Below are 14,688 nucleotides of genomic sequence, written 5' to 3'. Positions count from 1 at the left end.
TCGTGGAGGGGTAGACGCCTCGAAGCGGAGCGGCCGTGCTCCTGGGCGCACTAGCAGTGCAGAGCTGTCGTTGCCACGAAATGTATCCATTGTTTAGTGATACTGCCCATAATGTAAAAGAAAAATACTATTGACGATAATAATATAGATCGCACTGCCGATATTATTACGATACTTGCCTATCAAATTAATGACAGTATTGCAATAACTCGCTCGCTGCTCAGAGTGCGGCCGGTAGTTTGGCGTTGCTTGATTAATGAATTGCAACGAATACTAGAGTAACTGACAACCACTAACAAACAGTTGATGCGATTGGAAACGCGGTTACGTCGCAAAAAAACGTTGTGGCTTTTACCCATGGTGCGTCGCGTTATTTTTCATATCGACTGTGCGTTATCGATGATGCTATCGATAGTTTTGTACTTTCGATAGTTTGTTAAGACTTTACTGTCGAAAACACTGTGGATAGCTTTGCATCGCTACTGCGCACACAGCTCTGTGCACCCTCTTCAAGGAGTCGCACGGCTGGCCGCAGTCATGCATGTTTCGGCGCCTTTTGCAGCGTTCTCTATTTCATTACCGCCCAAACACTCCGCAGAGATCGTTAACCAGCGAAGCTGCCACTGGCGGTCCCGGTGTTTATCATGGGTTAATCCGGATGGTCCATTAATGTCTTTCTCAATTTTTGGCTAGGTCTTTGTGTTTATTACTGAGGGAACGGTCGGCTGCAATGGAGCGAACGATGTCAGTATGCCCGCCGTTGTCGCTTGCGTTCGATGTATCGAGTTTGCTCGGCGGCGGGGTTAACAGCATCCGCCCGCCATTAATGCTTGCGATTCTTCAAAATTAAGTTGTTTCAAAATTATACCTGTCCGTCACGTAAGACAATGAATGGATCATACCCGCTTCAGGAATACTCCCTAAATGCGGTCTCCCCATTACGACGACAGCAGAGAAATGATATTATACACTGGAATGACGAGCGGCAACGGAGTCAGCTGTAGAAGAAGACGACGGCGCTCGAGCCATTGCTGGTGACGATAGTTTTATCTACACGGGCGCGGACAGAAGGATTTTCGTTTTGCCTAGGGGTATAAAGCTTCGCTTTGATATAGTGCACGCGATGTCTGTGACCGAGTGAAATAAAAAGAGTGAGAATGGTGTGAAATGAGTACGACATCAAGTAGCTCCTTCATAGCTTAAAAGAACGTGGATATGCAATGCGCGTCTTGATATTTGTCGTGCTCCCCCCCTCCCTTTCTTTTTGGCTACGATACATTTTTTTTACTCTTGTGAGCTTTCTTTTCTTAACTCCTGTATTTTTTCTTGTACATTAACAAAGATAACAGACATGTACTGTGCGCATTCCGGAGGCAGTAGGAAGCGCTTCTTTTCCTTCTACTCTAATATTTGCAATTCTTTGTTTTTTTCTAAATGTAGCTGGGAAAAGGGAAATGAATCTGGAGGTAGTTAATCTACACAATATTAATCTTCCCTTGGCATAGCTGACTCCTCGAATATGCAACATTTCTTAGGTTCTTGTTGCACAGACGATATATTCTTGCTTCTAATGCGTGACCTCGAAGCAAGCAAGACCAAGACGCTGAATTTTTATTTCAAGCGCTCTCTCTTTCCGGCCCCGGCCAATACGCGATGCCGTGTCTCACGTTTGGCGCGCACTGACTGTGGCAGCGCTTGGAAGTGGTGGTCAGCTGTGCGCTTTCTTGCTTCTGCGTTGTACCTCAGTATTTTGTGAAAAATGATATTGTTACGCAAGGATGAAGGAAGAAGAAGAACGTGAGACGCTGGCTGCTGCGTGTTGTTGTTGGTCGGCCATCTTAACTACTCTGACTCATTTTTGTATATATATATTGTAAATACAAACTTCTATGCTCCCAACATCTCGCAATATATTGGTAAGAGCTGCGGGGTACCACGGTTGGAAACGGAGCTCTGCAGTGGACGTCGCATCACCGTCCGCACCATGAATGACGGTGAGCACTCGTGATCAACGTCGTTGCCGCCTCACGTCACCGTCACCGTCGCATGCTACGTCGCTGTCACCTTCGGTTGTCGTTGTGCAACTCAAGGATCCTGGAACTTTCTGCGAGACCCATGGCGCCGACGTTGAAGAGTGGGTGGCCATGTACGAACGCGTGAGTGGAATTAACAGATGAGAACCTACGGCTATACTAGCTAACCTGTTGTTTTACCTAAGAGGCACGGCAAAGGTGTGGTACGAAAACCACGAAGAGGAGCTAAGCAGCTGTGACAAATACACATAGAAATTGATAGACTTCTTTGGCAAACCAGCCGGCCGTAAAATTGCCGCAAAGCAGGAACTGGCCTCCCGTGCCCAATGCACCACGGAGTCGTATGTCTCGTACATCTAGGACGAGCTGGCACTTTGTCGTAAGGCCGATAACCACATGGCGTAAGCTGAGAAGGTCGGGCACGTAATTAAGGGCACTGCTGACGACGCGTTTAATCTGCTCATGTGCAAAAGCTGCTCTACAGTTGATGCAATCATTAAAGAGTGCCGACAATTCGAGCAGGCCAAAAGCCGACGCGTCTTCCAACCACTGGCGAGACTTCAATACTGCCGCAACGTCGGCGTGTGAAGATCAACAACCACAGCAGCATACGTCACCATCAGAGGACGTGGTGCGAATCGTTCGACGTGAACTGGATGCCATGGCGCCCCTAGCTTCCTGTTCGCGTAGCCCTGATGCTACCACATTTTCAGTTCCCCTCATAGAAGCCATCGTTCGCCAGGAACTTGAAAACATTGGTTTACGTTCTGTGTGTGCTGTCGCCAATCCCAGAGCTAACGAACGCCCTTCTACTATCTTCGCTCCACCACGACACTTCTCTCCGCGGTATCGCAACCTGACTGAGTGGAGAACCGCGGACGACCAGCCGATATGTTTCACCTGTCGCCGCATTGGTCACGTCGCCCGATACTGTCGCAACCCATGGCCCTCAACACCTCGCACGCCGACCAACCTGAGCCGTTTTGATGGAAATGCCCGCAATGTTTCGCCCACCGCCGAGTCCAACACCGAGTCCAACAGCAACGATAACACGGCGGCCGCATTTCGATGGGGGCGAAATGCGAAAACACCCGTGTACTTAGATTTAGGCGCACGTTAAAGAACACCAGGTGGTCGAAATTTCCGCAGTCCCCCACTACGGCGTGCCTCATAATCAGAAAGTGGTTTTGGCACGTAAAACCCCATAATTTAATTTTTTTTAACAGCACCGATAACTCTGCTCGGAACACGCGGTACAGCCGCTCACCATCGCCGCGCGGGCACCAGTCTCGTTCACCGCAAACACATCGCCCATCTTCCCGTTCGCCGCAGCTACGTCGCCTTTCGTCCCCTGTGGATTTTGGCCGCACCCTTTCGGAAAACTAGGAAATGCAGCCCTCGGAGGTAGTGCTGCATTGCCGACTACTGCAGCAAATCCTCTGTCTGTGCCCATAAGGAAAACTGTAATTGACGTTAAAATGGACAGCGTACCTGTGCAAGCACTCGTCGACACTGGAGCCCACGTATCTGTGATGAGTTCTAGCCTACGTAGCCATTTAAAGAAGGTCCTCACCCGAGCAGCTGCCCGAATGCTTCGTATGGCCGATGGCGGCGTGCAGGTTGCTTATGGAATGTGTACTGAACGTTTAAGTATGGCCGGCCACACTACTTCTGTTCTCTTTGCTGAGATGTACAACTGCCCTCACGACGTTATCCTTGGCTTTGACTTTTTATCCGCTCATTCTGCTCTCACCAACTGCGCGACCGGCGTTCTTCAATTAGAAGTGCCTCAACTCGCCGATGCTCCGAGCACCGCCCCACCGCACATGTGCTCGCCTCACCTGTTACGGAAGGATGAAGGAAGAGAGGAAGAAGAATATCGTGGGGCGCTGGCTGCTGCATGTTGTTGGTGGTCAGCCATATTAAGTACTCTGACTCATTTTGTATATATATTGTAAATACAATCTTCTATACTCCCAACATCCCCGTAGCAATATTGAGGAGATGCTGGAGCCCTTGGGTAGTGCTGGCTGCTGCTCTTCGCATAGAACAAATCTGTACTAAAATTTCTGTACTAAAGCTGACATTGAATAAAGGGAAAATGAGACGTGGACTACGTCAAAGCTGACATTCAATAAGAGCAAGGCAACAAGATTGAAAAAGGTCAGACAGTCAGGTGACGTAAGTTGGCTTAAAAGAGTCCATAAAATAAGGTACACTGTTGCATAAAGTTGTCTCACATCAATGTAAAACGAGAAATTGCAGCAGAGGTCCCATAAGACACGCCGAAGCATAAACTTAACATACAGAAATTCAAACAAACTCGGGCACACAAATAGCATACAAACTAGAAAGGAATACAAACTGTAATCAATCATTTCTAATAATATTACTTCCTTCCCGAAATATCTGGAAGGCCACCAGCGCTTGCCTTTTAATATATCTGCTGGCCATGGGCCAGCAGATATAAATCTCGAAGGCCTGCGGACTATTCTCATCAGACTTCGTTGCAAATGGTGTTTTTCCGTATCATGTCGCGGGCATTCGAGTTGCAGATGACAAATGCCTTCATGCTCGTAGCCCAAATCCTCAGCCGACTCTCAGCGCTAGAAATTTAATTCTTGTGCCAGGCTGCATGCTGTGATGATCATGCATGAACGTAAAGATACGCCACTATTGTATCGTGTGTTGCTTCACGTTAGCTGCATTCGCAATGTGTCGCGCCTACCTCGACGTCTGTCATCTCTTCGTTATTTTTCATTACGATACTGACTTAACCAGGGTGCCTTTACTAGTGAGACATGCCTTGTTTTGTGACCCAAAGAATTAATCTTAGGTGCCTAAAGGGTCGCTTCTGCTTAGCGCGACCGGTTTGTACAGCGGATTAGTCGCCGTGTAGTCCATCGAATTATTGCGGTTGTGCTCCTGACTGCCGGGGTGTTATTCTCAAGAGCCATGGTACGCAATACAGAAGTGCGTTGCCTAAGTCAATATCTATGAACAGAAACAATTGTCTTGCGCGTGATCACCATATTTGTGCAGATGGAGCGGCTCCCGCTCCGTTGCCTGTATCGTCAAATACTGAACATGCTGCGACATCCCCTTTACGCTTGAACGGCCTGCGCCCACGAACAATTACCAACCTAATTACCCAGTGAACAATGGAGCCTGACGTTCGAAGGACGGGGCTGGATGTATTATTAGCACCAGGTCTGAAGGGTGTTCGCAAGAAAAAAAAATAATCCATTGAGTTTGAATGGTAGAGTGATAAAAACGCTGAATTAAGCGCGGGCACCTTCAAGCGCTACGGTGCGATTGTGGGAACTCGCTGATGCGAAAGTAATTTGGCTGATGCTCGAACGGCTGTGACTGCTTCCAACATATCATAGTAATTTATTTTTTGTAATATAACCTTTTTTCGCTTAAAATTACTGTTGCCTTCCTCGTCATGTGCGAAGACAAATAATTCAACCCGCCGTTGTGGCGTTTACTTGGGAATTTCCTGGTACTTCTCCGATCACGGGCTGCATAGAAGAAAATGAAGGTGCTACATACGTCTACATGCAAAACGATCCGCCGATTCATGATTGTATTGCGCTTAGTATGGCACTGACGAACATAAGAAAGAAGACGCGACCGTACGTTGCAGTGGGGTAGCCGCAAATATCGTTCGGTGGCTCACATTGTAGCTGGGCCTCTTCCTCATGAAATTTGTCGAGGGATCAAATGCATGAATAATAACTGCTCTGCCATTGGCAAAGAAGCTACAAACAAATTTTTGAACGCTACGCACTCTCAAGACAAGCAAAATATGTATCTTTTTATAAAAGAATACACTCGTATGTCCCAAAAATTGTTCCCGAAATAACCGATATCAATGCTTCCATGTTCTTGTCCATTCAATAAGTAAAGAAAATATCACAGGAACTTTAGAACTATATCAATTCGAAACCAGCAAACAAGTGCATGCCGCTAATATGCAAAATGGAAAAGCTGTGAAATGAACAAGCTGATGACAAATATTTTAATGAATTTGTCATTCAAGAACTTTGTTTACCTTTTTGTACATTTGCAACGGCCAGGAAAAAATCTCAATGACGCTGTCCTTCGTTCCAATGTATTGCGCAGGAGCAGCTGTCACGCGTCGCATATTTAGAGCAATTGCACCGAAATTGTAGTCGCAACAGAGACCACAAAATATACGAGGGTTCTGCAAAATATACGAGGGCGAGTCAAATGAGAGTCACTCGACGCGAATATACGACAAAAGGGGTACTTCCTTTATAAGTATTCTCCATGAGCTTATAGACATTTGCCCGCTGGCTTGCGAGCCGCGTGATTCCCGTCTCATGAAGATCCTTGGTTTGCTGCTTCAAAAAGTCTGTAACTGAATCCTTAACGCCATGGTCGGACACAAATTTGGTTCCCTTGATCTGTTTTTTTTAATTGCCTTAAAATGTGGCAGTCGGAAGGCGACATGTCTCGGCTGTATGGCGGATTTGTCATTGCGAAAGATGATCCCATTCGCCAATTTTCCAATTGTTTGTTCTTAATCGCGACACGCAGCCGACCCCGCGCTTCACAATACGGGAAATTATTTATAGTTGAAGGTTGAAGTTTATATTCACCATCAACAGTACAATGTGTCATACACCTCTCCAGATTTATCTCCAAGTCTCCAGTCTCCAGTGTCTCCAGGTTTAGCAAATTCCATCAGTAATGACTGACGATCGAGAAAAAAAAAAGTGCGGCGCGCGGTCACGTTGTCTTTGGTGTTCCTTGGACTCTATACGGAACATGACGGTGACGGCGACGGCAGGAATGCGCCTGAAGTGTTCATATAATTGCTATCGCAATAATATGCTATCCCTCAAAAGGAAAGTGTATAACAGCTGTGTGTTACCAGTACTCACATATGGGGCAGAAACCTGGAGGCTTACGAAAAGGGTTCTGCTGAAATTGAGGACGACGCAACGAGCTATGGAAAGAAGAATGATGGGTGTAACGTTAAGGGATAAGGAAAGAGCAGATCGGGTGAGGCAACAAACGCGGGTAAACGACATCTTAGTTGAAATCAATGAAAAGAAATGGGCATGGGCCGGACATGTAATGAGGAGGGAAGATAACCGATGGTCATTAAGGGTTACGGACTGGATTCCAAGGGAAGGGAAGCGTAGCAGAGGGCGACAGCAAGTTAGGTGGGCGGATGGCGTTAAGACGTTTGCAGGGACAACATGGCCACAATTAGTGCATGACCGGGGTAGTTGGAGAAGTATGGGAGAGGCCTTTGCCCTGCACTGGGCGTAACTAGGCTGATGATGATGATGATATCAGAACGACACTGGCTTCAGTGTCGTGGCAGGGATACTTTGGCGCAGGTGAAATGTTGATATTCTTTTCTATGACATGACGGCACAAATGAACCACCACAAGGCTTTGTCTGATCGGACCTCGCTGCGTGCTTATTCAACTTGTTTGATGGTGTATTGGTATGGCTTGTCTCGTTGTATGGTCCGATGCACGACTATACAGAAGCTGATGCACCTTTGGCGTCGAATGTTTATAACAACATTAAACCCAGAATGTTGTGGAATGGAAAATTTAAAGCACGACTTTAGAAATGTTAAGGCACCTTTCGCATCAACAGTTTATCAGTACTTTATACCCCTAAGGTTTCGAAATTGGAATGCATGTGCTCTGTAGATTCCGCGGCCTCCGCGAGATGTCGCGACGAGCCCACTTGCCATCAAAATGCTTTTGAAACGTTGAGCTTTATGGCGTTATGTGACTCCCGGTGCGTGGGCGTTGCCGCAAAATTCACCCGAGTTTGCAATGTTCGCGCTGAAATTTCTTTCCGAGCGTGAAACAGACATTCTAGAGAAAATCCAGAATGATTTCAAGCACCGGGGGTCGTTTTGGCCGGCGGTGCATGATAGCGCGAAAAAATTTCGGGTGTGGCAGGGGGGGCTGAAACCTTATAAGCCCCTGCTGATGATGCGTTTCGCCGGGAAAACATCGTTCACTTGCACCCGTTCGCTCTGGCAAACTCAACCTCGGCTTCAATAAGCATGAAGGACGGAGTGCTTACGCACTTCTCTTTTTCTTTTGCTGTCGCAATTGCCTTTCATATTTCTCGCACAGTTGTTGTTTTTGATGTGCCAGTGACTGTGGTGCTTTCTAGTGGTGAAGGGCATTTGCGCTGTTTGCATTGCGCAACCAACTCGCTATAGGTGCTGTTAGAAGTTCGCGCGCGTACTTTTGCTCCAGTAACCTGTCGTTTAGACAGCGTCCGGTTTGCCCAATGTACACTTTCCCGCAATGTAGTGGAATTTGGTAAACCACTGAACTAGCGCATTGCACGTAATTTTTCACGTGCTTAAATTGACGGAATATAGCACTTCGCTTTATTTCTTTGGATCCTGCGTTCACCCTCTTGCACATACCTTTAAGTTTTTGCGGAGCGGAAAACACTATTTGAACATCATAGCGTCAGGCTGTATATATAAGCGTGTTCTTTAACAGCATAAAAAAAGAACGTTGGTAGTTTGCGCAACGTATGTCCGCGTCTTGTTCCTTATCTTCGTCAGTGCAACACTAAGCGCAATACAATCATGAACGTCAACCAACTAGCCCGTTCATTGCTTTACTAAATGACAAGTTTGCTTTCCGTGAATCAGTGTTTTGTTCCCGTATCCGCAGGCTCATTAAGACATTCGACTATGACTTTCGGCTGTTATTCAGATGTGTGAACTGTAATCGTGGGAGTAGATGCCTCGCAAAAGTCGTTGGAAGAGGCCCTGCTTTCGGTTTCCTTACCTGAGGAACGCTAGCATTTGTGCATCATGTTACTTTGTTAACTGATGTGGTGTTTGTGAGAGGAGTATTACAGGTCGCATATCAGTGGTACTGTGACGTTTGATGACACTTTGTTACGACGGTACCATGACATTTCATTGTATGTCCTTTCACATCTGCGCAAGGCCTAAACATGATCGCAACTTGTGCAGTGTCTCGCAAACAGTTATGGTCATACAAAAGACGCAATATTATGTCTCCTTGACCGATTTGAGGCTAGAGGTATTCTTTCTACAATGAGTGCTTACGAAACGTCCATGGCCTAGGTATAACCGACACGACGGTTTCAAATACACCAAATTCATACTTAATTCATACATAATTCGTACAAATTCATACTGTTCCAACTAGGCCGACTCGCAGTTATACACCAAATTCGGCGTACTTTTGAGTAGGTCTTTACGACTCTGCAATAACTGGCTACCCAGTACACCTAGAAAATAAAAATGAATTTCTAGGCTCAATTTGTTTACTAAAGGGTGATTCCAACGCTCTGAAACTTTGAGTGTTGTACGCAGCGTTGACGCATATTTCTACTGGTTTGTATGCAATCGAAATGGGCACATATATTTGCTGCTTGCAAAACAGATAACTATGTCCGGTCGCTGAATAGTTTGCAGCTATAAGCCTTTGCTTAGTGATAAAAAGGTATACGAACCAGGTCCAGCATACCTTTCGAAGTGCTTTGTTGCTGCATTTTGATGTTGAAAGTTTGCAGGAAGTAATGAAGGAGAGTATGTTAAGCATCGACTCATTTTAATGAGAGGCATCCTCCTTCGACTCCAGCCAGTTTTTGCGAGTAGGCGTGTCGGGTTTATCGTCGTTCTCGTGAAGCGATTCTGGTGATAGTCTATAATTATTTGCCAGATGCGACTGTGTATGTGTCACTGGATTTTAGTTTCCTTTCAGTGGCCTGGCCATTACAAACATTCTGCCTTATAAATATAAACACTACTGGTCTAATCTCTACATAACCATTCGCTACCGAACAAGTACAGTGTTCAATACAATAATTCTCTACGAAGCATGAATGTTTCGCATCATGTGTGTGGTCAACTACAGTTGTTTGCCAATTTTTTGGCGTATTTCCTTATGCTTCCACGACAGTGATACCAAAGACCACACACGTAGTCTCACCGGCGTACACAGAACAAATACAGCAATCAGCTGTATGAAACCGGTCACTGTCAAGCGCTTGTGTCCGAGTTAACGTTAGCCAAACTGAGCAAATAAAAAAAAATCAAGTCTTTTCCGCCTTGCGAAGCTGGATCCAGCGTAGTTGTAAACGTCGGGGTAAAGAAAACTTGTGGATAAGACAACTTGTGATAAAGACGTTATTGCATCCCTCATTACCACATAACAACGACGATCGCAATGGCATCAGGATCTCTATGATATACACTGATCGGCAAAATCCCAACCAAGAAAAATTATGGCAGAACTCATCTAGCGACTACTCTTGACGGTAATGTGAATAACAAGTGAGGCATGTAGCACCAGACCATATCCCTGGAGTCACGTTTATTCAACTCATGTGTAGTAGTTCTTAGATTTTCGTTGCTTGGTCACAGGCGAAATTCTCCGATATCTTCCCACTTTGCTATGGTGCTCGCTTACCTAGGTCACAAATACGTATCGACGCATGACCACAACTTTATAACGTGGACGCACTGATGGTGGAATGACGTAGAACAAATGAGAGCGATCGAACGATAGAGGCGTATAACGATGATGACATGACGAGAATTAGATGTCGATTCTTAAATTATTAGGTTGGTGTGATGACGACAATATGACCACAACATGAAGACAATGAGATGACGATGGTGGTGTGGCGGCTACGGTATGACGGCAACCGGAAGAAGCGGGAATGATGATGTTGGCACGAGCAAGACGGCATGACGGTATGACAACGGGTGCATATAGCGTCCGTGTGATGACGATGCTATGACGACGATGGAATGACATCGGCGGCATATTCACGATTGAAAAATGACAGCATGCTTACGATAGAATAACGAAGAAGGAATGATGCTGGATCGACGAAGGTGATATGACGCCGACAGCATGGAGACAATGGGATGGCGATACTGAAATAATGACATGGTGAAACAATGTGAGGCGACGATAACATGATGACAACGGTATGACGACGTTGGCATGACGAGAGCCGAATGTCGCAGTTACAATTATGAAAATAACCGCCATGGCATTGCGACGAACGTATGACAAAAAATGCATGACGACGGCTGTATGACGACGACGCAGTGAAGGCGATGACATGGCAACGGCGTGAAGACAATGGTATGACCACGAGTATGATTACAATGGCATGACGATTACTGCATCATGAAACGTCTATGGCGAGGATGCCGTGGGGGCGACGGCATGATGAGAGTCGGATGACGAAGCTGGAGTGATGATGGTACGGCCGCGACTACATTACGATGGCGGTCAGGCAATGCATGGTAGCGACTCTCGGACGATGAAGGCATGGCACGGGAGGCATACTCACGATTCAATGACGGCATTCGGTTGATAATACAGTGACGAAAAAACATTGACGTCGATGGTACGATGAATGCGTTATAAAAACGACGGCATGATGACAATGGGATGATGTTACTTGAAGTGATGGCAATGACAAAGCGACACCGTAACGACGACTTCCTGACAGCTGCTATGTGACGACGATAGCATCACGAGAGTTAGACGACGATGTAATCACGACGACACAACGACCACGATGCCATCTCGACCCAGAACTCGTAACGGGGTGTCCAAGCGATTAGGAAACGTGGACCACTGAGTTGGAGCAGAAGACGTGATGATGGCACCATGACGAGAGTCAGATCACGAAGCTGGAATGAGGAAGATTCAGCGACCGCGAGGGAATCACTAGGGCAGCGTGACAACGAACGTGTGACGAATGTATGACGACGATGGTGTTACGACGAAGGCATAACGAGTGTCCGATGCGAAAGCTGGAATGACGGTGATGCTGTGACCACGACGGCATCGCGACCAGGAGCCCATGAATAAGTGACCCAAGCAGGTGGACAACTTGGCCGCTGGGTAGATGTAAGAGGACAGACAGACAGACAGACAGACAGACAGACAGACAGACAGACAGACAGACAGACAGACAGACAGACAGACAGACAGACAGACAGACAGACAGACAGACAGACAGACAGACAGACAGACAGACAGACAGACAGACAGACAGACAGACAGACAGACAGACAGACAGACAGACAGACAGACAGACAGACAGACAGACAGACAGACAGACAGACAGACAGACAGACAGACAGACAGACAGACAGACAGACAGACAGACAGACAGACAGACAGACAGACAGACAGACAGACAGACAGACAGACAGACAGACAGACAGACAGACAGACAGACAGACAGACAGACAGACAGACAGACAGACAGACAGACAGACAGACAGACAGACAGACAGACAGACAGACAGACAGACAGACAGACAGACAGACAGACAGACAGACAGACAGACAGACAGACAGACAGACAGACAGACAGACAGACAGACAGACAGACAGACAGACAGACAGACAGACAGACAGACAGACAGACAGACAGACAGACAGACAGACAGACAGACAGACAGACAGACAGACAGACAGACAGACAGCTTAAGTAGGCAGAGAATGATAATCACAAGAAAATCACCGGGATAGACACAATTTTTAAGACCCTACGGCGTTTGGTTGTAAGAGGTCTTACGGGGGCAATGCCGCATAGGGCTTAAAATTGTATCTGGCACCACGGTAAATTTCATTTTTACAGCTTAGGTTACGTTGGCTGGGACGCTATATATATCTTAGTTCCATTTCGTGCGCCTACTGGGCTCACAACAGTAGAGGCATAAGGGCTATATTTCGTAGCACATAGCATTTAAATACATAGTTTTGTAGCCCTGGATACACCGGAGCTTGTTCGATGCGCAATAGGAGGTCGACCCTTAGTAATTACTTCAAGCGTGCAACTTGGAATTATTCAGAAGACACACGCAGCACGCACCTATTTGTGTCTACGGAGCTGCCGAATGCTGCCTGCTCGTTAATACATTCATGGCCATCATTTGTCTTTGACTGGTAATCAGCGCAGGTTAACTTAAGGGCAGAAGTGCTGACCATTGTAGCATCGAAGACAGCAATTCCTATAACCAAGCTACACGCTTATAGGGCACGATTGCGAAGTGTGCTACGGCAAAAGAAAATTAAAAATTAAATTAAATAATGGGTTTTACATGCCAAAAAACTTTCTGATTATGAGGCAAGCCGTAGTGAGGGACTCCGGAAATTTAGACCATCAGGGGTTCTATAACGTGTACCTAAATCTAAGTACACGGGTGTTTTCGCATTTCGCCCCCATCGTAATGCGGCCGCCGTGCCCGGGATTCGATCCCGCGACTTCCTGCTTAGCAGCCCAACACCACAGCCACTAAGCAACCACGGCGAGTGCAAGAGAAAATGGAGGCCATTTCCACATTGCCATCTCCGGCGAAGCATAGAACGGCGGGTACTTCATTAAAACTTCTCTCTGGGCGAGTTGGTGCATACTTGACATAAAAACTGTTTACAGCGCAAACACATGCAACCACAAAGTAAGGGACAGGACACAAGCGCAAATTTAAGCAACCTAAAGGACAAGTACGCACATTTGGTCGCGCACGTAATTGGATGCACAGGATGCGAGCCTCGTTTGGGAGAGACGAAGATTCTCGGCAAGAGTGCCGACGCGACGGCGCGCGTCAGTTTGGAAGCGTTCTACATACACAAATATGGTGGTAGCAAGTGCGTAAGCACCCCTTCTATATCGCTTTTTACGGCAGAGCTTCATTTTTTGGAAGCGGCTGCTTTCTGATTTTAATTGTATCTTAGTATCCCTCGTCTTTTGTTAGTTTGTCTAGTTTTTTTCGTTTTCTTGTTTCTTCGCGCCTGAATGCGTTGACTGCTGGCACGTTCGTTTATCGATGCGCATCGTCATTTTCCCCGATTGTATCACTCCCTTCCCCTTTCACTTCTGCCTTTCCCCTTATATAAGGCACCCGTCTTCCGTTAATAAAAGTTAGTTGACAACAGCGCTTGTGTCCTGTCCCTTACTTTGTGGTTGCATGTGTTTGCGCTGTAAACAGTTTTTATGTCAAGAACGGCGGGCATCGCTGGAACAGTATCCTTTGCCAGCACACAAAAAAGTGACAATCATTCGTATAAATAATGACCACTGTAGACAATGCCAACCTCTGAAAACGCAACATACCATTGTAATGTTTCGTACACCGCGCTTATGCTCCAGGTGTTTTAGTTTGGCATTATTTGCTGTTGCGTAGACAGCAGCCTGACTATACTCAAGCTTAGCTGTGAGCGTACAACCAGTCATGGATATTATGGAAGGCAGGCACTTGATGTAGTCATGAAACTGTATACACGAAAGACAACCAGAGGCTAGGGAAGCACCTGTAGCATAGACATAAATAATACCAGTATAGGGGGAACAAGATCTGTGCCATTGTATGGGGAACTACTTCGTATAACTGGGCCCCTTGCTGTATGCATCCCCGTAGGTATTCTGGACACATGCCCACTGACCACACACATTAATGCGCTGCGTGCAAAATGGTCTCTCCTGTACGGCTTTTTTTCTTTTTTTTTACTGTGAGAAAATTTTGCGTACCATTAGGACAGTGCATGAGAACACTGCAGCATTTTAATAGCATGGTAAAAGATTGCAATTCTTCCAGTGTCTGATGGACGGCCTTTAATG

General features: G+C 46.4%; 1 protein-coding gene across 2 annotated transcripts in view; it reads left to right on the top strand.

Annotated features, from left to right (window-relative positions):
- The window catches only part of LOC135901685 (achaete-scute homolog 2-like), a 67,344-nt gene that overhangs the window by 48,025 nt on the left and 4,631 nt on the right, over positions 1-14,688 (top strand). The window lies entirely within an intron of this gene.

This window comes from Dermacentor albipictus, unplaced genomic scaffold (assembly GCF_038994185.2).
Source record: "Dermacentor albipictus isolate Rhodes 1998 colony unplaced genomic scaffold, USDA_Dalb.pri_finalv2 scaffold_16, whole genome shotgun sequence".
In the NCBI taxonomy this organism is placed as follows: Eukaryota; Metazoa; Arthropoda; class Arachnida; order Ixodida; family Ixodidae; genus Dermacentor; species Dermacentor albipictus.
Note: the sequence above shows the minus strand (reverse complement) of the source record. Positions and strands in the feature narration are given on the sequence as shown.